This window comes from Pan paniscus, chromosome 1 (assembly GCF_029289425.2).
Source record: "Pan paniscus chromosome 1, NHGRI_mPanPan1-v2.0_pri, whole genome shotgun sequence".
NCBI classification, from domain to species: Eukaryota; Metazoa; Chordata; class Mammalia; order Primates; family Hominidae; genus Pan; species Pan paniscus.
In genome coordinates this window covers 35,217,846-35,245,114 of record NC_073249.2, presented here as the reverse complement: position 1 = coordinate 35,245,114, position 27,269 = coordinate 35,217,846, and positions in this window count along the sequence as shown.

Sequence of the window (27,269 nt, the reverse complement as noted above, 5' to 3'; positions counted from 1 at the left end):
TTGACTAGAAAGAATGATTACAAATGCAATACGTTAAGGAGCAGTGTCCTTTCCCTAGAGACACTTCAGTGGGCATGAGAAATTTGGAATCTGGAAATTTGGGTGCCACTTAATTGAGCAGTTTCATTATTATTGTCACAGTCTGAAATGTCCTATCTCTTCTAATTAAAGAGAAAAGCCACCCAACCATGGACATGTTTTCTGTCAGAGCCCTAGGAGCTACACCACCACTTCTATTCATTTATTTTCACAGCCAATAATCAAGGTCAGAAACCTAAAACAGCAGAGTTTTCAAGTTTTTGCCCTAAATATTTTATGATACCATCAAAACCAAAATTGTGCAGTCAATACAAATTTCAATGTTCAGATCTACTTTTTACTTGTTAATCCTCTAAACTGTTTGATACGATCACCTCTTGATAGTTCAAGAGATGATTGAATTTGAGGATTAACTAGTTCCCATTACTTTTCTTCCTCCTCCTCTCCACTGTTCACACACTTGGCTGTTAAAGTTCAAAAGTATTTCTACTAGAGAAAAAAAGATAACATTATAGAAATGACATGCAGATTAGACAACTACACTACTTATTAATTTTTGAAGGACTACAGGGAAGAAAGATAAAGAAAGGATTAAAGCTATTTGTTTAAAATAATTTGAGAGGCCTAAATACAGCAGTTATACATCATGGAATGAACACATGCCTGGAACCTCTGCTTCCTTTAGCCACTCCGCTAATATAACAGAAATGAGATTTTTATTTTTTTAAAGAAATAAACCCACAGGGACAAATAAAAGGAGAAAAAAAGACAAAATCTTATGTTGGAATCTGGAAAGCAGATGTCCAAGTGATAACTGACTGCAGATTCAAGAAAACTGCATCTTTACCCACCAGTAAGGAAAGGAAACCCCAAAAATAACTTCGTTTAAATTCAGAATTCATAAGGATTCACAACTTGGTGGAACCAGGCGCCTCTGGAAGTGGGGTTGCAGATAGAGCTAAGAGCAGGGGATTGGTTGAAAGTCTGTGTAACCAGCACAAATCTCATCCATATTCTACTAAGCTGGACAACTGCCCTCCCCTGCCTCAGCCAGCAGAAGACTGAAGGCTTAGTTCCCAGGGAAGGGCTCTAGACTGGGGACAAAAGTGCACTCAAGGTTGGGAGGACTGTAGCGAAAACAGAAAGAACAAGAAAAAGTCCATGTGATTGAATGTGGAGGTCCACCTACCCTGCCTCCTCACCCCTCCTTCATGCCCACTTGGCTCCCAGAATACTGGCAGCAGGGAATTTGAAAACCCTTCTCCAAGGTAGCTGATCAGCCTAAGGGAAAGGATGTAAAGGTACTGATGTGTGAGTTTCCCCAAAGAAAAAACCCAACCAGATTACCTTACAGGGAAGCCCTCTAGGTACACAGTTTCCAACTGGAGTTTTACAGCCCCATTGTAAAATGTGAACAGACAGCCAAGTGTCACCAGACTTTTGAGAAAATCATCTAAAATGAAGTCAGAAAAAAAGGCGAAGAACAACTAGAAGGTGGCAGAGATAGACAGACAGAAAAAAAGAAACAGTGAGAGAGAGAAAGAGAGAGAGAGGAAAGAAGAAAGAAAGAAAAAGAAAGAGAAAAAGAGAAAGAAATAAAAAGAAGGAAAGAGAGAAAGAAAGAAGGGAAGGAAGGAAGGAGGGAGGGAGGGAAGAAAGAGAGGAAGGAAGGAAGGGAGGGAGGGAAGAAAGAAAGAAGAAAAGATCAATTTTGGAAAATAAATCAGATGGCAGCCAAAAAAATCAAAAAACAATAAACAAATCCATTTTGTTTATAATCAGAAATATTGAAAGATAAATCTGAGATAATAACTTAGAAAGAACACAAAGACAAAAGGATGGAAAACAGTAGATTTAAAAAATTATAAAATTAAAAGGCCAGTCCAGGAAGGCAAATATTATCATAATTGGAGTCCAAAAAGGGAGAACAGAAAAAAAGGGAGGGGAGAAAATTATAAAATAATTGTTGCAACTCTTTCAGGATAAAAAGGATACAATCCACAGTGTGCTCCCAACAATGACTAAAAATAGATGCACACCAAGGCACCACTGTAAAATTTCAGCACACTGAAGACAAAGAGAACGCCTACAATTTTCCAGAGAGAAAAAACAGGTTTCCTGCAAGGGATCAGGCATCAGAGTAGTATCAGATTTCTCTCCAGCAATTCCAAAAGCTAGAAGACAATGGAATCATGTCTTAAAATGTTGAAGGAAAATTGTTCCTAACCTAAAATGTTATGTCCAACCAAACTGTGAATTAGACATCAAGGTAGAAAAAGACATTTTCAAACATGCAAGATCTCAATGCATTAATTTTACCTACATACACTCTTTCTCAGGTAGTTGCTGGAGGATGTTCTCCAGTAAAATGAAGGAGTCAAAAGAAAAAGGAGGACTGGGATTCTAAAAACTGTGAAAGGAAAATAAATCTTGTGCCCCCAAATCACTAAGCTAAAGGGAAAAGTCAAGCTGGAAACTGCTTCGGCAAATCTGCCTCCCATTCTATTCAAAATCACCCCTCTGCTCACTGAGATAAATGCATATCTGATTGCCTCCTTTGGAGAGGCTCATCAGAAACTCAAAAGAATGCAACCATTTGTCTCTTATCTACCTGTGACCTGGAAGCCCCCTTCCCACTTCAAGTTGTCCCACCTTTGCTTCCAGTTTTCCTGCCTTTCCGGACCAAACCAATGTTCATCTTACATATATGGATGGATGTCTCATGTCTCCCTAAAATGTGTGAAACAAAGCTGTGCTCAGACCACCTTGGACAAATGTCGTCAGCACCTCCTAAGGTTGTGTCACGGGCATGCATCCTTAACTTTGGCAAAATAAACTTCCTAAATAAACCCAGATATTTGGGGTTCACAAAAGAAATATTCAACACTTAAGAGGATGGAGAGAATTCTTAAGATGATGGTGAAAAGAGAACCCAAAACAATAGCTATGCAGCTGTTCTGGAGAACCAGTCCAGATTAGAGCAAATTGGAAGACTCTGGAAAAAAACTGCTTTAAACAAATGAAAGTAGTAGAATACATAATATGTTTGAAAATACTGAATGGAGATTTACATAACTGGGAGGAATAATTGGGGGATGAATTAGTGATGAACATATGGAACACTAAATAAATTTTTAGAAAAGACAATAATAATATACAAAATATTGTGCAAAAAGAAAATTAATCCTGGGAAACTGCATGAAACATCTGTGACTAGCATTTCTATAACCATAACAACGTAAACCCTGAATACTAATCTAATGAAAACGGTGATATAGCTACCCTGCAAGTTGGAAAGGAGAAGAAGTATGGGTAGGGTGAGAGAGTGACCAGGGAGTAAATTTCTAGAGTGAGGAATCAATAGATAATGCCTAAAACTAAAAATTTGAGAAGTAGACATATGAATGTGCTCTATGATTATATGCAGATAAATATGAAAAAAAACAGTTTCAAGAGTTGCAAATGGTAGCACTGCAGAAGTGAGAAGTGGAAAGTGAGAGTTGGGAATGGTTGTGAGTACTCATAATACTATTCAACCCTTTACATTCTGTGCATGTATAACTTATAGAAATTAAAATTAGCTAAAATAGTAGCAATATTTTGAACATATCTATTTTTTTAAACTTCTCCTAGTGAACTGGCTTGGTAAAATTTCTTATAATATACAGCCTATTATACTTCAGGAAAATGATTTTAAAACTGCATGTTGTGGCCTATTAGCGGGTTATGAAATCAGTTGAGTAGGTGGCCGTTGATATGTTTGGAATAGAATGGAATACAATAGTAGCAGATACCACTAATCTTATACAAGCACCCATTCACCCTTTATCCTTCAAGAAATTCATCCCGAGTTTTAGCTAGATATATGAGTACGAGCTAGGATAAATGTGCAGGTATTGTCACATGGATAAGTTTGGACTAATGAGCAATGAGAAGAAGCAATGTCTATGCAACATGTAGGTTATCCTCGTAGAGACGAAACTATTTGTCGGGACACTCTTTTTCCTCTGTTTAGGCTAGAACGTGGATAAATAGGTGAACCAAATTCAACCAACTTGATAAGACAACCCACTCAGAGAAAGAAGACCAACAAAATAGAAGAAACGGTGTCCCTGAACGGCCTTGTCAGGCAAAATTTTCCACCACTCTGAAATACTCATCATGGAATAATCTCATGAGGAAGAAGTAAACTTCTATCTTATTTAAGGCAAGCATTTTGGATTTCTGTGCTACAGTAGCTAACAGGTACCTAATACATAAATAGAATAGAAAATATCAGAGTGCACCACTTGTTGGAAGGGTATGTATTGTTTTGTGAAATTTTTGTTTCATGATATATGAAGGGATCACATATATGTTTCTCTATGTTGGGTTGCAATTTAAATACTGGATTGCAGTCAGAAAAGTTCTAGAGTCACTCCTTAGGGCGTGTCTCTTATGCTTAATAAATGTTGTTAGTTAAACAAAGTAATGGTATTTTAGAATGAGGCCTCTCTGCAGAAGAGCATGTAAACTAATAAGCTGTGTTGACTTTGGACTCCTTATCCGGGTCTCAGCTTCCTAACATGCAAAAATGGCAGAGTTTGAGCAAATGATGTTGATATGCCTTTCAAGTCTAAAATTATGTTATATAGCCAGAAAGACTAGGGACGCTTCATGTCACAAGCTGGGAAGGGGAGAGATCTAGAGACAGATGGGCACAGATTGTCTTTTGTTGGCTGCTATTTGAATAAAGATCCCCTTTCTCAGATTTGGGAGATGCGGCACAATGAAAGGCAGCTAGAGGAGTAGGTGGAAACCCGTGCTGTTGTGTCATGACCTAGACCAGACAATATAACAGCGACAACTGTGCCCTGGTTGTTCTCCAAGTTTGGGGAGGTAGGAAGAAACAAAAAAGGAGCCACATATATGTAATAAGAATTAAGGAAATGTTGCAAAAATACAACCAACAAGAAAACATTAAAGGAAATGAAAATGTTTAGCCTGGAAGAAGGCTGGGGCAATTGAATAATTATTTCTTAGGTGGAACAATGCAATTCTAAATAGAGAGCTTATCAACAGATTCTTGATATAGACCAGTGATTTCTAAACTTTTTTTTTTTTTTTTTTGAGATGGAGTTTCTCTCTTGTTGCCCAGGCTGGAGTGCTATGGTGTGATCTCGGCTCACTGCAACCTCCGCCTCCTAGGTTTAAGCGATTCTCCTGCCTCACCCTCCCTAGTAGCTGGGATTACAGGCATGTGCCACCATGCCCGGCTAATTTTGTATTTTTAGTAGAGACGCGGTTTCTCCATGTTGGTCAGGCTGGTCTCAAACTCCCGACCTCAGGTGATCCGCCTGCCTCGGCCTCCCAAAGTGCTGGGATTACAGCCATGAGCCACCACGCCCAGCCTGAAATGTTTTAATTTAGAAGCAGAATAGCCTCTTCAAATGAAATCATCTGCAGTACCCCACATATACGTATATAAAGAATTTTTTAGTAGTTGAACTAGAGATGGGGGTTCCTACCTTCCAATTATCTCAAGCATCTTTCTGGAACTCTAGAATTTAAGGAACGCAGGTTGAAAACAAGTAATTTAAATCACTGCTTTTCAAATATTTTTCACCGTGATCCATACACAGGACCTTACCTCCTTCCAGGATACACACATGCACACGCACACACACAGATGTGAAAAAAAGTTCCACAAGACAATTTTACATTTTGTAGGTTATTTTATTCTATACGATTTATTTCTGTAATGTCAACCTTGATCCACTTAATTGATTTCAACACCCGATAATGCATATGTTGCATCTCACAGTTGAAAAACATTGATCTAGATTGAGAAAAGATGGATACAAATTGTCCCCCCAAGATTGTTAAATTTCTTCATTGTTAGCACGATTAACTGGCAGGAGTGGATAGACGGTGGAACTGTGTGTGGACAATGATTCCTACTGCATAGCAGTGTTGATGAAAGAAATATTATATAGAAGAAGGATCATTAGATTTGCTGTACAATTATACAATGAGAGAAAACAAAACCAAGAAAGACACAGAGACTATGACTACATCAGTTAACCCAGAAAAAGAATTGCTTCTTTTTGGGTGAGGTGTGGTGGCTCATGCCTGTAATCCCAGCACTTTGGGAGGCTGAGGCGGGTGGATCACAAGGTTAAGAGTTTGAGACCAGCCTGACCAACATAGTGAAACCCTGTCTCTACTAAGAATACAAAAATTAGCCAGGCGTGGTGGCAGGTGCCTGTAATCCCAGCTACTCGGGAGGCTGAGGCAGGAGAATCGCTTGAATCCGGGAAGCGGAGGTTGCAGTAAGCTGAGATCACACCACTGCATTCCAGCCTGGGCGACAGAGCAACAGAGCAAGACATCGTCTCAGGGGAAAAAAAAAAAAAGTTGCTGCTTTACAACAATCCACTTTTTCAATTCATCAAAAAGCCATTAGGAAAAAAAATTCAAAATAAAAAAAGTCATCTAGGATATGAAGGAAAAAAAAGAAGGATAAATCTTGAAAGCCATTCACAGATAGTTCATAGTTTATACAAAAGAAAAAATTAAAGAGGAATCAAGTAACAATTGAGAAGGAGCCACAAATTCTTAGAGAATTTTAGCTGTTACACAAACAAATCAAAATACTGAGAGTATTGTAGCACTTTTTAAAGTTGATGTTTAAAATTGAACCTCCTTCCCATATTTAAGGAAGAAACAATAAGTGCAAAAACATTCTAATAATCAAAACAGCTCATTTTTTGTGTTTGTAACCTTGTGTTTATGAAATCAATCAAAGAAATCAACCAAATGGAGTAGTGAAAAGAACCCTGGCTGCTGGCTGGCTGTGTGTAGCCCAAACAGCCCATGTGAGCTGGGGATTAGAAGGCACTTTCTCTTAGTGAATAGAAATGGAAACAACTAGAGAATCCGAAATTCAGTGAGGAGCACCCTGGACTTCAAGCATTTGTAAATAGAACATCTGTGCATGCTTTGTAATTAACTGACCAGCTATATTTTAGAAAGTAGCCTGTGTTGTGTGACACCAAACCACCAAACCAAAATACCGTAACGGATGGGTCTAAGGCAGAGGCATGTCATGCCAGCCGAGGGGTTGCATCAGCGTCCATGCTAGTGAAGCAAGAAGAGAGGGAATTAGCAAGGCCGCACTCTATTCAGTCCTGAATGACGATTTTTATAATTCTACAGATGCAGAGGGTTTTATTTGTTTGGGTGTTTTAGTTGCTCTTTGCAACTTTAACTTGGTCCATTTCATTGTATTACCTCTTCTCAAATAATTCTATAATTTCCTTGTCAGGTTCCAAACGGAAATAACCCTAGAATACCTTGTGCTCCGTAAATGGAAATTCCTTTTCTCCTTCCCTACAAAAGTGATGTTTCAGGAAAGGAAGTTAGACGGAATTCTGGGATAATGGCTTTATCTGGCAGCCTATGCTACTACTGAGGAGAAAAAATGGTGAACATTTGGTAGACCCTATGGCACCTGCAAAACTCAAGCAGTCATATAGGATGGGAAATTGACATGATAATGAGCTCATTTGTATTCCCATTTACGGCCCTTCCAATGACTTACTCAGAGACTGCTTAGCAAAATCCTTTTGATAGAATCTGACACAGCCTCCTCAATCTGGAGGTGTCTGTTTTTCTATTAAGGTGATCCCAAGACCCATTACAATTCACCAGTTCTGCCCTATCTGTCCCTAGAGAGAAATTAAAAGAAGATGGGGAGCATGTTCAGAGAAATAAATGTTGGGAGAAACGTTACTATTCAAACATTGAAAAAAACTTCCTTAATTCAACCTAATTAAGGATGAAGATCAATCTGAATTAGAGTACATTTCATGTAGAAAAGTTTTTTTAAAAAAACATCTCATTCTTTTTGGAATGAAATGGAATATAAATAAATATTTTTTAAAAACATATTAAAGATGGTGGGAAACAAAAACAACAAATCATTTCCAAGTAGAGACTCTGCTTCAATGAACAGGTAAGGCCATATCATAATGTAAAACAATTATCTAGATGCAGACAATTAACCTACTAAGTCCTTAGGCTCAGTTCTTCACAAACAATGTAAAGCAACAGCAAGTGCTTTTTTTTTTTTTTTTTTTTTTTTTTGCAGTGGTTCTCAGCCAGAGCTGTTCATCAAAAGTACCCCAGGGTATTTTCAAAATACAAATGCCCAGACTCACTCCAAATGTATTCCATCAGGGCACTTGTGGAAGGACAGGAAAAAAATGAGCATGCACCCTTTGGAAAAAAAACTCCCAAGTTGATTCTTATGTGCAGCCTTAGCCAAAAACATGAATTTATTGAACATCCACTATCTTATAAACATTTTGCTTAGATAATCTTACAGATGGGGAATCTTAAGAAGTTACACAGACAAAATTTTGAATATCTGGTTCCAACTTCCATGCTTTGTCCTTAGCACTACATGCCCTATAAGATAACGTCAAGAAAGCCAAAATGCACCTCCTAGTTAGTAAGACTTAACTAGAAGTTAAGAAACAGAGGCTGATCCCAAATAAAAATATGCTAATCCCTGGCTGCTTAGAGAACTGAGCATACACTATGCTTCCCGAGATGTACAGAGCTGGTCCTGGGTATAGTTCCCATAGGAAGAAATGGCAGCTGCAACACTGCCCGGCTTTCGAGTCTCTTTTCCTACACATGTGGTAGGAATTGTCACCTACCCCAGAGCTATATTTTATACCTGAACAAGCCTTTGCCCAAACATGTAATGTTTCCTTGCTAGGACACATCTGGCCTGCTCCTTGAACTGGAGCTCTGAGATTAGCTGGCCAGATTCCAACTGAGAAGGCTTTTTATCTTTCTCACAGTGACAGGCAGCATTGGGAAGCCCCAGAGATCCGGCACAGGAAGGATGTTGATGATATTGTGGATGATGTTGCTGATGATATCTGAGAAAATCATCTTCCCCAAGTGCCATCACGTCCATTGTCATCTGACAAGACCAGGCAGCAGTCTCTACTGCCTATCATGTCTAGTTGAATTCTCTCAGCCTGTGAGCACCCTCCATCAATTTGCCTCCTCATCTACCATCCCTTTAACCTGCTTTGTCCTCCCCAAAAGTAAGGGTTGGGTTCTTAACTCAGCCCATGTTCACAGTAGCCTTCACTCAGGGAAAACAACATCCTAGTCCACCACAGTCACCCTTTGTCACATGATGACCACAGCAGCTTGTGGGAATAGGCAATGCACACCTTTGGGAGGCAGACTACCTGGATTTGCACCCTGCCTCTGGGCAAGTCACTTAACTTCTCAGAATCTCAATTTCCTTTTCTGCCAATGGGCATGATAACATCTGTCCTGTGAGATTATGGCTGTGAGAGAGGCTTCTGGAGGCAAGGAGAACAGAATCCGATGAGATTATACTATGAAATTATCATTCATAGTACAATCTGGAATTATACTATGGAGGTATACTATGAAGGCTGGAGGTCTCATCTTTTTTTTACCCATCCTCACTCCATACAAGGGAGAGGTGTGTGTTATCAAGTTAATTGGTTATCCATTCTCTGCACTCACAATCTCCTGAATGATTACAGATACCCAGAGATTAAGGCTTTGTCACTTTCCAGAAGAACCTCCCTGAGACAGAATCTCCTTATCACTAACCTAACCCTCTCTCATTACTTAGGTTTAAGTCCCTGTCTTACCTGCTTTTCTTAGAAAATGAAAGATATAGACAATTGCTACACACTACAAAAGAGACCTCCCTGGCACTGAAGCCACCATGTGCTTATATTCCTGTCCGCTCCTATGATGGTAGTGGCAGTGAAGAGCTACACGACAGGGCAGCACATTGAGACCTGGAGGAAACATGGCAAACAGAGAGGTCGCTGATCTGGGAATCAGGACCCCTGATGCCCACTCCAAGACACAGCTGCTAACTGAACCTTCCTCACATAAGTCACTTTCTTTGCTGTTCCTCAGTTGTGACTTCTACAATGTGCAGAGCCAATCTCTAAGGTCCCATCAAGCAAGAAGATTCCGTGATCTAGAAAAATGCTTACTAGCAACACCGTCACTGCATTGTTGCATATTGCCATTATGAAATCGTTCATATCTGTGACACCTGTTTTATGTATATTACATGTCTTTTGGTAATAGAAGTAATCATCGTTCTTCAAACAGTAGAAGAGAGCCTCAGGGAACAGAAGCCTTTTTCAGGCTTGTAGAGTGACTGAATGAGGGTTCTTATTCTGAACTATGATCTTAGCTTCAGAGCGTCATCTTTTCTGCATACATACACAATAACACAACATTGCCTTAGCGCGCTCGCTGTCTCTCTCGCTCTCTCTCTCTCTTTTTCCAGAAAGGAAATTTCAGGAGTTGAACTATTTAAGAATTCTCAAATATAATCCTTTCACACCACCACCAATAAATAGAGCAATATTAAGGCTAAACCTAATTTTTATTTTTTAAAAAGAGGCTGTTCAATGTTCTTCGAAGCGATTTTTCTTTTAAAAATGTATTTTCAACTGGTCATTCTCACCACCTTCTTGCAGACCTCTTAATTTTCTGTGGGACAGATTTATACACTCCAGATGCTGAGCTGAAGCCGCTATAATTCCACCTGCCACATCTGGCTCTTTGGCACGCCAGGCCGGAAGCTTCAAAGTTGCATCTCTGCGCCATTCGTGGTTAGACTGCTGGCTGCTGCTTTATCTCCTTGGATGTAATTTTCCTTTGATTCACCTATAATTCTGAAGAATTGATGCATTTGTATCCATTTTGAATAAGGTTCTATACAAATGCTTCATTTGATCTCTGAGCAGACCCTTTTATTTCCTCTTATGTGGCCTCGCCTTTAATTCAAGCATAAGCCTTAGAGCAACTCTGAACCACTGTGCCTGATTCTTTGCACAAGCAGTTTTGTTTGTTCCAAGTGCCCTGGTTCTTGTTCTTGGGGGAAGAAAAGACAGTGGTGGGGGGAGGGGAGCCATTCATGTTCCTGCATTTGAGAAGGGGAAGGGACAGACAGGTGCGCTTCAGTGATGTCTACTCCACCCCTTTCTCATTCAGACACAGCCTTAATATTATACCCTCTATTTTTTCAAACAACCCGATTCCTTTAGGAGGCACCGATGAGGACATATGAAGTGTTACTACAAAGCATCATTCCTTAAAGTGTGTCCTACAGAACTTCATCGATTAGATGCTTTGAATAGCCCCCTGCAGAGATCACAGTACACATTAACATACTAAATGTTCTGAGAAGTCCTGCAGCATAGAAACATAGACACATTTGATTTTCTCAAGCAGTTTCCCAAATTTGTTTGAATATAAAGCTTGTTTTCACTTAACACCCATTAGCCTCCCATCAGAACCTCGTTGGTGGGTGCTGCTGTGAAGGAACATTCTTGGTTCCCCTTAATGAGTACACAGCACTGACATAGCCCGGTGGCTCCGCAGCCATGCTGGGAAGCGGGGCATTTATTGTCTCAAAGTTGTCATAGTTCAAAACAACTGTAGTCAAAAGAGGGAATGGGACCAATTTTCCTGAGTGTCTCAAACACCGAAAACAAACAAACAAAAAACCAACCTTGACTCCAACGTATCAGAGTAATTCCAGACTAATTTTCCCAAAAGAAACAACATTTAAATAAAGGTAAACAAGGATAAGGGTATGGTGTCCTAAGACAATTACTTGGGGAAAATTTTTATTTGAATGCCTAAATTCTAGGGTTTTTTGTTTGTTTTCATTTTTGTTTTTCACCTAAAAGCTCGTACCAATCTTTTTACATCTATATCCTGTGGTCAATGTATAGATATGGTTATGGTAGGGCCTAAGTGTTCCCTGGTTTGGCATAGGCAAATTCAACTATTCACAAGGGATCTCAAATGCCCATGATATGTCCTTTTCCAATTTGCTAAAACCCGCTGATAACCAAGTTACACATTTCATATCTAGTGTGTGAGTTCAAGTTACCACCCAGCATCCACATCCATGAAGTTTTGGGTTCTCTTCTTTCTGTAGGCAGAAATTTTATGGAAATGATAAAACTTTTCAGATTAAGATGAATTTATATTTAGACTCACTATTGTATTATAATAAGGTAATGTGATAAAAGAGTTGTCAGAATATACTTTTCAAAATAATTTTATAAACTACCTATTTATTTCTAAAACCATTGAGGGTCTGAGAAGGGCTTAAATGTTTTAGTTATGCATTACTTCATTTAATTAGAAAAAGCCTATGCCAGATTTGCTTTTGTGAATTTGGTGATTTTTAAAGGACTACAAATTTCTATCCTACCCAATTTTTAGCTATTTATCTGATTTGTAACTAGTATTTATCTAATTTGTGATTGATTCATCTCTTACTATTTTTTTTATTTCTTCCACAAACCAAATCAAATTAGTAGACGTGAGACAACTGAAGTAGCAGGAATATATTAAAAGGGATGTAGTGGGCCATTCTTATATTGCTAGAAAAGAGGTTTAATTGGCTTAAAGTTCTGCAGGCTGTACAAAAAGTGGTGCCAGCATCTGCTCGGCTTTCAGTAAGGAGCTCAGGAAACCTACAATAATGGCGGAAGGCTAACGGGGAGCCGGAGCATCACGTCGTGAGAGCAGAAGCAAGAGACAGAGTGGGGAAGTGTCATACACTTTTAAACAACAAGATCTCATGAGAACTCACTCACTATCATGAGGACGGCACCAAGCCATTCCTGAGGGATCCACCCCCACAGCCCAAACACCTCCCACCAGGCCCTACCTCCAACATGAGATTTAAGGGGGACTAACATCCAAACTACATCAAGGGGTTTTCACACTGAACTACATAATCTATGATATTCGTTCCAATGCATAGATTATATCAGTCTTCAAACTTTAGTCACTTTTATGAAATGGTAATGATAGTTGAAGCTTTCATGGTCAAGTTTCTATTTATACTATGAACTCCAGCAAGAAAATTTGAGCATTATGAACTCACAAACTCCTAACTCTTACGTAAAGAGTTAGAAGGCCAAAATTCTACCACCAAACTAACATGTGGATGCTGCATAGGCTATTACAATTATTCAAGTTAACACATTTACACACACACACACAAAAGATAATAATGACAATACCTTATATATACTTTATGGTTTACAAAATACAAGCCAGACTGCCGCAGTTCAAACCACAACTCCAATCCTTACTAGCTTTGTGGCCTTGGTCAAGTCACTTGACCTTTCTGTGGCTCAGTTCCCTAATCTATAAAATGGGGACAGTAATAATGTTACAGTAGGTAGCTAGCCAGGTATGAGCAGGACAGGAGAGGGCTTCCCCAGCACACATCACGAGAGGTGGGCAACCATCAGGGATGGTCAGGCAGTTTTTAACCACTTCTCTAAAGTAATAATTGATCACAGTGGGAGCTAATAGATAGAAAACACCTGAAACTGATCAGTAGCTTCCCAGTAAGATCTCAGAAGTGGGGAGAAGTAATGCAAGATCCTTGAAGTATGTCAATGTATAAAACCCCAAGTCTTGGTTTCTCAAGTCGCCCCTTTTGCCCTCTCCCAAGTTGTACTTTCCTTCCTGTTCTAAAGCTTTTTAATAAACTTTCACTCCTGCTCAGAAACTCCCCTTGGTCTCCTCTTCTGCTTTATGCCCCTGAGTTGAATTATTTCTTCTAAGGAGGCAAGGACTGAAGTTGCTACGGACCTGTGCGGATACACTGCCAGTAATGCAGGTAACTCAGATTCCTGCCACCCATAACACATTTGGTGCCGTGAATTATTTGCCACCGCTAACAATAATACTCTCTCTTAGGGCGGCTGTGATGATTAAAGAGTTAATAAATGCTGCCATCATCATCATCAACATCTCAGCTGATTCTCAAAACAACCCTAGGAGGCAATGGGTGAGATATTATCATAAACCTGCATATGAGGCATGTTTAATGATTTGCTCAAGGTTACATATCTAGTAAAAGGCAAAATAGCATCTCAAAAATGGTTCTTCAAGTTAGACAGAAGGAGTAAGTTCTGAAGATCCATTGTACAGCATGGTGAGCACAGTTAATAAGAATGTATTGTATATTAAAAATTGCTGAGAGTAGATTTTAAATACTCTCATCACAAAAATAAGTGTGTGAGGTGATGGATATGTTAATACAGTCATATTAACATATATATGTTAATACAGTCATATTAACATATATATGTTAATACAGTCATATTAACATATATATGTTAATACATAACATATATATCAAGTTATCAGTATAATGATATAACCATTCCACAGCCATATACACACATCAAAACATCACATTGTACACCATATACACACTTTTCATTTGCCAATTAAAAATTAATTAATTAAGATTGGAAATCAAAAATTGAAAACAAAAATGGTTCTTCTGACCAAGGGCACTCCATCATCTACAGGGTCTAGGACAAGAGTGTAAGTAGAGGCCCACATACCATAATTCTGAATGTTTAAAAGTTATAAATCAAGCCACCAAATTTTTAAATGCAATATGTTCAAGACTTCTATCTTAACAAATATTTCTCCATAACGCAAATATGCAAAAATAAATCTAAAACTAAAATTTGTGCACACACCCACACACAATTAGGTAAAATAGCAAATATGAAATTAATATTGAGTATGTCTAAATGCTATACTGATGAGCCAGAAATATATGGATGAGCAATAAAAATGTAATCTTTACATATGTATATTATATCCACTTATAAAATTTATTTCTCTTACCTCCTTTTTAGCAAAATCATGAATTATATTGTTAAAATAACGATTTTCACATAATCTATGTTCCATTATCAGTAATACCAAATTAGACAAACTTTCTGGAGCCACTGCCACTTTTAAATAATTTTTTAAATTTAATTTTATTTAAAAATTTTGCAGTAGTAACTGGAATTGTCAGTAAAAAAATACTTAGAGCAATACTTAGATTCAGAAATCCACCATGAATTTTACATATCATGTATAAACATTATAATGGGGTTATACATGAAAATTATCTTCATTGCAGAAAATATTGAAGCTCATTATATAAATCATCACTTATATGGCGATTTTCATCAGCTCTTTGAGCAGTATCTGGAATGATATAGTATTTCTTAAGTTCTTTCAAATTTTTCAATGTTTGGATATTTAAAGAAAACCAAAAACATTACAATATGTTGCTCAATTTATTCAAATCGCTTTTCAATTGAGACTATATTTTGTTGCTTCTTGTCCACCATCCTGCAAATGTTTGCTTTCCTTGGTTTAATTTTCTTATTTTTTATTGCAATGTCACTATTGTTGAATATGTCACATGCAGTTCCTTTCATTATAGAAAAATTATTTTCTCTATAATTTAAAAATGTTTTAGCCATAAAAAAATAAACTAGGCAAAATCAAATCTATCTGTTTTGTAACTTTTCTGAGATTAATAAAAATTTATAGTGTATACCAAATAACCATGCATAGCACAAATTTAAAATTAATTTCATTTTCTACCAATGTCTACAATCTCCTTTTTATTTGAGGATTTTCTATTATTTTGCTTAACTGGTCTAGTGAATCTCATATCTTATCTAAATTTAATCTAGTTATTTTAATATCATTGTGTTAGCATTTCCTTTATAAGTCTAAGAGTAGATGTAAGGTCAAATTTTATATTTTTCAGGGAGATGTTTCATCTTCAGAGAAATTTAGAAAATATAGTACATAATCTTTGACTTTTTGTATTTGTTTTCATTTATGAAGCAATATGGCCTAAGTACATAATATTTGACATGTTCCAATGAATTTCATCGTTATCGATTGATGTCCTGTCTCCTAGTAACAAATTCGAACTATGCATGCAACATGACACAAAGAATACATCTGAGTGTCAGAAATACTAGTATGTACACCTTTTTCTAAGCACTCATGTTAACTCTATTATCCAAGGCTTGCTCTTGACAAACTTATGTTTTTTGTTTGTTTGTTTTGTTTTTTGAGACAGTCTCACTCTGTCTCCCAGGCTGGAGTGCAGTGGCGCAATCTCGCCTTGCTGCAACCTCCGCCTCCTGGGTTCAAGCAATTCTCTACCCCAGCCTCCCAAGTAGCTGGGATTACAGGTGTCTGCCACCACGCCTGGCTAATTTTTTTGTATTTTTAGTAGAGACAGGGTTTCACCATCTTGGCCAGGCTGGTCTTGAACTCCTGACCTCATGATCCACCGGCCTCAACCTCCCAAAGTGCTGGGATTACAGGCGTGAGCCACCACACCCCAGTTGCTTTTGACAAACTTTTAATCAATCCCTAACATTGAAAAGTGTGTTCTTCAATTAAGCCTGTATCTCAGGTATAAAATCATTGAAATTCTCATTTATTTTGATGTTCTTGTTTTCTTCCTTTGCTAGTTCAAGAGAATCATGCAATAAATGTTAGATTTCAACACCGATTTTAGTCTCTTGCACAATGTAGTTGGTCTGCACAATATTTCCTCCTTCTGTTTCACACATGATTTCTCTCATTTTACAGTCCTATCTAATAGTCAGCTTTTGATGCAGCAACTAACAACCCCACAATCTCAGTGACTTGCAAGAATAAATACTTTTTGCTCACAAAGGTTTGGGGTAGAGTATAACCATATTAGGCCTTTGTAAGCTGTTCTAGGCTCTTCTGGGCTCTGCATGGTCCCACAAGTCTTCCTACTCCAGCACCCAAGATGAAGGAACATCCATTATCCAGAGCATGAGGTTCTCAAAGGGGAGGGCAGAAGACCTGTGTAGAGACACAGGCAATCCACACAAGCACGTGTAAAGCTTCTCCTTGGGTGAGGCGTATATCATGTCCTCTCACATTCTTCAGCCAAGGCAAATCACACAGCCAAGCCACGAGTGAATAGAATGGAAAAGTATATTCTAACTAGAGAAATGCATGGCAAGTGAAAGGAGAGGATGAATAATTGTAAACAGTACTATCTACCAAGATCACCCTCTTGAAAACAATTATTTGCTCTCTTCCAGAGAACCAAAGTAACATCCAATCGAGTCTTCAGGCTTAAAGCCTAGGATCTCATGATTTCCATCAAGCCCAGTTGCAGCTCCTCTTGATCCAAAGATCTATGAACTTAGGGGGAAAATGTTTTTGTCCCCACACACTCAACACACAGTAATAAATTAGGAGGAGAATAACCACAATAAATATTTCTGCTCAGAAACAGAAGAAATGGGAGACACCAGTCCACAGCCATTCTGAAATCTCACCAAGCAAACATTGCCAATAGAAAATGTTCCTTGATTAGGCCCCACTTCTACTCCCTGAGAGTGCTACCTGAGTTTATTCTTCTTCTCATCTCTTGCCTTCACTCTCTAGGAGTTCTGTCCTCTTTTATGATCATCCTTGGCCATATTGGAAAAGGGCATCAGAAAATCTATTCCCCTAGTGTTTAAGCAGCTTCTTACATCTGTCCCTATAAACTTAGGTTATTTTGCAATTCACTCACAGTCTTTGTTAGTCCGTGCCAAAGTACTTTTCATAACACAGGGCTAGTTTAAATGTTGGGGAGATTTATTTGTTTATATTTAATCTATTTGATTCCAGTCAACTTCATATGTTAATAGCTATATACACAATAATTTTCTACTCATGAATCTCACCCTCCCTCTATTTTTCTCCCTTAATCATGGTACCTTAAGCTTGTCAGCCTTCAGTGGGACCATGCCCTTCTTTTTGCTGTAAGCTATTTTGTCCAACTGATATAATTTACTGGGAGCTACCTTATTTATTCAGTCAGATATCTCAGTAAAAGTTGTGTAAGCCATGCTCTTGATTTGGTCTTGTTCCCAGGCTGTGTCTTAGTGGCAACACACCTGCATTTAGCCCTTGCCCTCAGGTTACACGTTAGAATGAGAATTTTTTTGGAAAGAAATGAGAAGCAGTAGCATAGATTAAATCAGCAAATCTCAGAATTTCTGAATTCTCATATTTTCCCTTTCATTCCTCATTACAAACAGGCTAACTCTTTTCTCGGTTCATCTCTTTCTTACAGTTTCTTATCAAATGCAGCCAGTAACAACTAACCTATGTGACCAGCATTCCATCTCAAAGCCGCCTCACACAAAGCCATAAATTCAATAGGTACATTTCCCACCTATGACAGTTTTACCAAGTGTTTCACCAATGTATAATGTAAGTTGCCATTTTTCCAGATTCCCATTATATTCTTGATGCCTGAAACAATGCCACATATTTGAAGCTTTTGTTATGGCAGAGACCACTCCCAGTACCAATTCCTGTTATCAGCTTTTGTTGTTGCAACAACCACAAAAATATCAGTGGCTTCTAACAACTAGCATTAATTTCTTGCTTGCGTCACTTGAGGGCTATGGGTTAGATTAGTTCTGCTGAGATCTACCGGGCTCTGTTAGGCTCTTTGGGGTGCCAATGACACCTGATTGGCTCTAAAAGTCTTCTCTATCTGGGACCCAGGGTAAAGGACCACTCGCTGCTGGGGTATGCTTTTCTCATGGTGGAGGACAGAAGATCAAAGGGGAAGTTGAGTCAAACCACACAAGCACATTAAAGCTTCAGTTTGGACTCTATGTAGGTCATATCCACGGGACACTGTGAGTCATATGGCCAAACTCAAAGTCAGCTGGGTAGGGAATATATATCCTTCCTATAAGAAAGCTTGGCAAGGATGGGGAGGAAGGAAATAATTAGGAACAAATAATATAATCTATCCCACCCATTAATAGAATCATCTCATTTTGAATTCTCCATTCTAGATAGTGAAAATTTATTTCATTTTTATATGTGCATACATAGTTACATTAAGTTTGTTGTTTGTTTTGTTTTTTTAGAGTGAGACAGGGTCTCACTCTTTCTCCCAGGCTGGAGCAGAGTGGTGCAATCATGGCTCATTGCAGCCTTGACCACCTGGGCTCAAGCCATCCTTCTGCATTAGCCTCCCAAGTAGCTGGGCCTACAAGCATGCACCACCACATCCAGCAATTTTTTTTTATTTTAGAGACAGGATCTCACTATGTTGCCCAGGCCTGCCTCATAGTCCCAAAGTACTGGGATTACAGGCATGAGTCACTGTACTCAGCCTGCATTAAATTCTTCAATATTAAGAGCAGGCAGGAGAAGCCTGCTAGTGATAGTCTTGATGGTGATAAACTCCAGAACCTAAAGAAATACCATCACAGGCATAGCGATGTTCATTTTCCATACTTCTTTCCTCACGGACCAGCTACAAACATTTTGCAGACTGGTACCAGACTGCAGACTGCACTTCTCTCCAATATAAACCTCAGGGGATGTATGTTAAATAAATGGGTTTACAGCAGCTATCTGCGTTATAACAACAAGATTAATCCCAGACCCTTCCTGCAGGTGGGGAAATGTTCTCCTACGAAAGATTTTCAGGCAAGACTGGAGTGTATAGGGAGGTCTAGGGTGAAGGAGAAGAAATGAGAAATTGAGAGAGTAAAACAAAGACACAGAGACCAAGTAGGTGAAGTGCAGAGAGAGGCACAGAGAATACTCACTCATAGGAAGAGGACTTGGGTACCACAGAAGCCTCGAGAGGAGAGAGTTTTAAGGCACTGATCGACACTGAGACATTTTGTTTCGTGTTAAAGGCTCATAAGGAATATTAGGTCTCATTAGTAGGAGCCTGTTGTCAAAATGTGAATAATTTATGTGAGATAGAACACATTCATAGTCATTTCCATCTTAGTATTGAGGTGTTCATCAATTCCCACATTAAGGATGGTGGACACGATGGGCAAATGTTGCCAGTTATTGGAAGAGGATGAGGCAAAACCAAAGACCTGGGAAGAGGGCCCTGCCTAGGTTTCCTCTACAGTGAAGGTCATGATGGGTGAGGGATGACAGGAGAGCACTGTGAACATGATATAGCTAAAAAGCCTGGAAGACACGAAAAGAGGAGATGGAGAGATAAGGATGTGAACACATGCTTAGCCCGCCTCACAGCTTTGCACGTGCCTAGCCCAGGGAACAGCCTAAGAGGTTGATGCTTCAGTTATGTGCAGGTGATTTGAGCAGACGCAGAGCTAAAACATAAGCAATCACAAAGGTTGCTATATCTGAGTTCTGCTCTTTCCATCCATCCTCTGCTAGGACATTTTTGATAAAAATAACCTAAAATATCTCAGACAGATACAGAAGAGATGATCACTGTATTATCTGACTGGCCTTCACAGATTCAAAGTCCACTTCACAAATGCCATATAGTAAGCAGTTGACCCAGAAATACAAAGACTGACTTGCTAAATCACCATTGCCCTTATCTGAGGAAAAACCTTGCTGGATATTAAACTGAGAGTAAACCTGGGTCCCACAATTCATTCCATGGTTGAACAGTCTTACGAGTTAGAATTTGTGTCATCATGGTATTTTCACTCTGGAAAGTATCTATGGATAGTGTGAGCATATTATTTATTATCCAAACCAAGACAATTGTGAAATTAAAGGGTGCTATTAATTACACTAAGATGGGCATAAAGCAGGATGATCCCAAGCAAACCAGGATGACTCCTAGAATGTATGTGTTTTAGTCTCTAAAGATGGTCCCCTTTCCATAGTCTATGCATACGCTGCTCTTCTTGTCAAGAGATTGAATCTATTTCCCCTCCCTCGAATCCTGAACTGGCGGTGCGACTCGCTCTAACCAAGTGAATGCAGTGCAAGTCATACTGTGCTGTTTGCAGTCCTAGTGTAAGTGTGACAGCTGCTGCTTTTACTCTCTTGCAACTCAGTAGCCATGCTCTAAAGAAGTCCAGGCCCTCAAGTGTTCAACTACATGTGTGATCCCCAAACAAACTATGTGAAGAAGAACCACCCAGCTAAACTAGAGAAGCATGAGAAATAATACATTGTTGCCTTAAAACATTATCTTTTAGAATGGATTGTTATGTACCGATAGACAACTGGTCACCCTCCTTATAGGTAATAGTTTACCATCCACATACAAAACTACTTAGACTAGTATTAGCCCATAAAAGCAACACATTCCATTTCATCTCTATTTGACAGTCCTTACAAGGGAAAATCCCAAGTGATCTGAAAACACAGTTACAGTTGCTGCCAGATAGGTAAGTCACATGACCTTGAACACAGGTAGCTACATTTACAAAGTGTCCCTTCAATGATTTCTTTAGATTTCAAAAGGAGAGGCCAATACACCAACATTTTCATTGACTTCTTTTTCTGTTATTTTTTTCTCTTTTCTGATATCTTTACCATATGTTTTTGGATAACTAGAACACCTTTCGATCTTCAAGTATCTGTTTGCAAGCTTGGTATCTTAGCTGTTAAGTTGTTTGGAAAGTCAGATAAATCTCTCTTACCCAGAGCTTTTTAAAATTCTTAGCAGCAAAGTCCTGAAAAATTTGCTCCTCAGCAACAACTGTGAGTCCTACTGGATGGTCATAACATTCAATAAGATGATTGTGGCAGGGGGGAAATGGGGAGCAGAGAACAGCCTCTGCTGAGGCAGGAGACCCTCAGACTCTACCTATATTGTGCTTGAAGAAACAGCTAATAAAAACAGAACTCTGAAAGGCCATGGCAACCTATAGGAATCCTGCTTGACAAATCCCTCATAAGTAGAACAAAAGCAAGTTTAAGCACAGATGTTTTTGCTATTGTTAGAATTTTCCAACCAGGGGTGCCTGACTTACGGAAGTTTTTATTATTTTGGTTAGCCAGTCTATAAAAAAGCAAAAGGAGCTACAGAGGAATAACATTAATGAGTCCTAGTAGAATCTACATGCTGTCAGTGACCATCAAAAAGGTATCATTGTGTTAAGTGCATTGAGAAGAAGTAGTTTAGGATGTACATGTTTTGATCTTCCAGGCAAACGTCTATAGCATTATGTTTGCCAACCTGCCACCTTAATGTACAATTGTTACCTATCAATTATCCCAAAAATTATCAGAGCAAAAGGCAATCTGGTAACTCTATCTATCGTGTATGTTCCCATTCCTTCTTACTATTATCTTCACTCCTAGGGCTTCTCTACAAGCTCAGTTCTTTCATCTGCTTTGGCCAGTGGGCCCTTGATCATCGGCAAAGTCACTTTATTCAGATAGCAAGGCATTTCATCCATGTGGCCTCTGAGTCTTGCAGTCTGGGAAACCAATAAGAATTGCTCTGTGATGTAGTTAGGAAAGAGGACATGGGCTATAGAGGCTCACAGCCTTGGGCTGAAGTGTGGGCTCTGCCACATGCCAAATGTGTGATCCTTGTGTTTTAAATCCAGATTTCTGCCTGGGGGCATTTTCTGGACAGCAGTGCAAGGAGGGGTTACCAAAGCAAAGTATAGCAATCATAATGCGTCAAGGAGGCAAAAATGAGTTCAGGGAAGCAGAATCACCTAGAATTTATAGAGCAGATTACCAGACAGGTACAACTTAGAAAAAGAGGTAAATGAATATGTATAGGAGACCCCTTGAATCTGCTGCTGAAAAATATATTGTTACTACATAGGGTGAAAATCCCCAAAACAAGACAAATAACAACTAGGGGACTGTAAACTGAACAACTTTCAGAGCTCCCCCAATGCTAGAAAAAGTTCAAGTTCTAATTAGCCAAAATGGAGAGACTTGGTTCATTCAGTAGTGATTCCAGAAGTATCTCATCTAAGTAATAGAGCTAAATTAGCCTTAGAATTAAAACTACTCCATATCAGCCCTTTAAAATCTTAAAATAAGGTTTTAAAAAACCAAGCTGATCTTCAATTAATGTAACTATCAGCCAGACCAGAAATCTATACTAATGAAAAGATGACAACAAAATCCAGACATTCAACAATGTGAGATTCACAATGAGCAGCACCCAGGCAAAATATACAAGACATGAAAAGAATCAGAAAACTATGACTGATAACCAGAAGGAAAACAAGTCAATAGAAACAGATGCAGAAATGACAGAGATGATAGAATTAGCAAACAAGGATATCAAAAACAGCTATTACAAATATGTCAAAAAATTTAAAAGAAGATATAGACATAAGAGATAAATGAAAGATAACAAAAAAAGAACTAAATGAAACATCCCATTGAAAAATACATCTCAAATGGAAAATTCACTAGATAGAGTTACCAGAAGATTAGACACTACAGAAATAAAGTCTTGAAGACAGAGCAATATAACTGTCCCAAATGAAACACAGAGGGAAAACAACCCAGAATTGCAGTGACTATGACATTACATCAAGTAGTATAACATATGTGTAACTGAAGTACTCGGGAGTGAAAAAAACATCTAAAGAAATAATTATCAGAAATTTTCAAAACTTGACAAAAGCAATAAATCCAGAGATCAACAAGTTCAACAAACCCCAAGCAGAGTAAACAAAAAGAAAACCACACCAAGGCACATCATAATCAAATTGCTATAAACAAGTGAAAAGAAGAAACATTTAAAAGCCATCAGTGGAAGAAGGTACACCATACTCCAGGGGACTAAGGATAAGAATGGCTGTATATTTCATATCAGAAACAATGAAAACTAGAAGACAATATAATGTAGCTTTGAAGTGCTGAAAGAAAGAAATCTAGAATTATATACCCTATGAAAATATCCATCAAAAGTGAATGTGAAATAAAGACATTTTTAGAAAAACAAAAGAAAGTATTTCAGAATAAAGAAATAAAGAGCATTAGAAATGCTAAATACTTAGGTAAACATAAAATACTTATTTCATATTTTAATTTCTATAGAATATAGTTGCTTATAGAAAAAGCAGAAGTATATTGTGATATTTATAACATGTAGACATACAATATATGTCAAAAATGATACAAAGAAATAAGAGAAGGAAGTATATTATTGTAAGTTTGCTATATTAAGCATAAAGTGGTAAGATGTTCTTGGAAGCTGACAGTGATAAGTTAAAAATACATAAAGAAAATCCGAAAGCAAACATAAAAACAAATAAAATCTCAGCCTGGCAACATAAGGAGACCTTGTCTCCACAAAAAATAAAAAACTAGCCAAGCATGGTGCTGTATGCCTGTAGTCCAAGCTACTGGGGAGGCTGAGGCAGGAAGATCATTTGAGCCTGGGAGGTCAAGGCTGCAGTAAGCCATGATTGCACCATTCCCCTCCAGCCCAGGTGACAGAATGGAACCCAGTCTCAAAAAAAATAAATAAGTAAAATAAAATGAAGAAGTGTAGCTAATAAACAAACAATGGAGACAAAATGGAATATTCAAAAAGAGCTAGCTCTTCAAAAAGAAGGCAGGAAAAGAAACAGAGAGAAAAAAGGACAAATAAAAAACAAACAGTAAGATGGTAGATTAAAACACAACCACATCAAGAATTACATTAAATGTAAATGACCTAGCTACTCCAATTAGAAGGGAGACTTTATCACTCTGAATAAACGAAGGACCCAACAGTGTGCTGGTTACAAGAAATGCACTTTAAATATAAGCAAACGAATAGGTAAAAATTAAAGAACAAAAATATATACCAGGCATATACTAATCAGAATAAAGGTAGAATAGCCATATTAATTGCAGACAAAACAGACTTCTGGACAAAATATACTCCTACAATAAAGATGATAATTTTATAAGGTAATCATCTTATGTAGTCTTTCTAATGTGATAATAGACGAGCTGAATGACAGCAAATGATGTTGAAGAAGTTGACTACAGGACTATATTATGTAGATATTTATGTAACATATTAATAATTGCTATTTTAAGTGCAACAAGAAAGGTGTTAAAAAGTTGTAAGCAAGAGCATGATTTCATTTACATTTTAAGAAAATCTCTCTGAGTGTAGAAAGGATTTGGGGGAAAACAGGTCAAAGCAAGGAGTCCAGTTAGAGCTGTGGCAGAAGTCTCGACACAGGAGGAGGATTTGGATGAGAGTACTGACAGAAAAGATTAAGTGAAGAAGACAGATTCAATACCATTTTAATTGTTTGAAAGGCACAACATTTTATTGATTGGGTATGGGGTTCAGGGAGGTGTAAAAAATGTGACAGGCTTCTGGTATAAATAATTAGATTTTAAATGGTGCCATTCTCTGAAATGGGAGAAGGTTAGAAGATGAGCAGTTTAATTCTGAGACATTCAAATGGAAATGGTAAGCAGGCAAATAAATGCATAAGCCAGAGGGATCAAAGAAAAAGAAGAAAATAAAATTTAGAAGCCATCAGTATGGAAATGGTGTTTAATCCAGGAAGTGGATGAATTTGCCTAGGAAGAGAATGACTGAGTCATGGAGCAGAAGTAAAGCAGAGAAGAAGTAGATTAATACACATGAAAGATAAAACCACAGTGAAGGAATAGAGACTATGTGAGAGAAACAAAAAATGCCTGCTTAGTTTTTTGTGGTTTTGTTTTTTGTTTTTTGTTTGTTTGTTTGTTTTTGTTTTTGTTTCTGTTTTTGTTTTTTGAGTCTTGCTGTATCCCTCAGACTGGAGTACAGTGGCAAGATCTCGGCTCACTGCAACCTCCATCTCCCTGGTTCAAGTGATTCTCCTGCCTCAACCTCCCAAGTAGCTGGGATTATAGGCACCCGCCACCACACCCAGCTAATTTTTGTATTTTTAGTAGAGATGGGGTTTCACCACGTTGGCCAGGCTGGTCTCGAACTCCTGACCTCATGATCCACCCACCTCAGCCTCCCAAAATGCTGCAATTACAGGCATAAGCCACCGTGCCTGGCCGAATGCTTAGTTTTCAGGATTAATGATAGACATAAATCCTCAGATTTGAGAATCACAACCAACACCAAGCAAATAAAAAGAAATCTTCAACTAGACATATCATGATGAAACATCAAAGACAAAAAGAAAATCTTAAAAGCAACCAGATAAGAAGGGCAGCCCACTCACAAGGGAATGATAATTAGACAGAAATCATGCTTTTAACAACAACAATGGAAGCCAAAAAAATCAGTGGAACAATATCTTCCACAATGCAGAGGAGAAATAACTGTCAAGCTGTAATTGTAGATTTTGAGAAACTATTATTTAAGATTAAGGGCAACATGAAGACATCTTCAGACCAACAAAAGTAAACATTCACAAATACCTAAGAAAATTATACAAAGTAACAATAATGAAGGGTGACTAACTCTGCTAGATACAAAACATACTATCAAGATACAGTAATTAAAACAGCTGGGCAAAGGCAAAAGATTAAGCACACACATAAATAGAGCAGACTATAGCACCAGAAATAACCCCAAAACATAAAGGAATGTAATTTCTAACGAAGTTAGCAACAAAATTCAGTGAGAAAAACATAGATCATTTAATACATTGTCCAGAAAGTTTTAAAAGGAACTAAGTTGGATCTCTACCATTTTACATCAAAAATAAAATTCCAGATAGATCACAGATCTAGATGTAAAAAATGAAGTATTAAAAATACTAAAAAAAATGGGAAACTTTTTAAGATTTCAGAATGAGAAAGCTGAATTATGATCCAAACCTAGAAAGCATAAAAGAAAAATAATAAACTTGACTATGTAAAAATAGAAAGTTCCAGTTGGAAAAGAAACACCATAAATTACATAAAGAAAAAAACTACACCAGAAAAAAAATCTTTGCAAGCCATATTCACTAATGTTGAAGTCTTTTTTTCCTTCTCACATTAAAAAAAAAAAAAAAAAAAAAGAAGACTTCGTATTTCTGCTCTCTGGAAGATCCTTTCCCCGTTTTTTCTCAGTTTGAGTCAAAGGTCACCCTAGTTCATACCTACTCATTCTCCAAATTCCCACCTAATAATCACCCCCTTCACATCCTTTAGGAAGCCCTCCCTGACTCCCCCAAACTGTAGACCCTTCTAGGCACTCTCAGTGCATCCTCTGTTAATTTCAGAATGAGGGAGTGCAGTGGCGCGGTCTCAGCTCACTGCAAGCTCCGCCTCCCGGGTTCACGCCATTCTCCTGCCTCAGCCTCCAGAGCAGCTGGGACTACAGGCGTCTGCCACCATGCCCGGCTAATTTTTTGTATTTTTAGTAGAGACAGGGTTTCACTGTGTTAGCCAGAATGGTCTCGATCTCCTGACCTCGTGATCTGCCCGTCTCGGCCTCCCAAAGTGCTGGGATTACAGGCGTGAGCCACCGCGCGCCCGGCAGTGTTGAAGTCTTTGAGAGCCCTAACAAATGACAGCACTTTACCCTGTCTTAATTCTGGACAAACTGAGAAATTCAATAAAGGAGTGGAATCTAGAGGTCAAAACAATTTTAT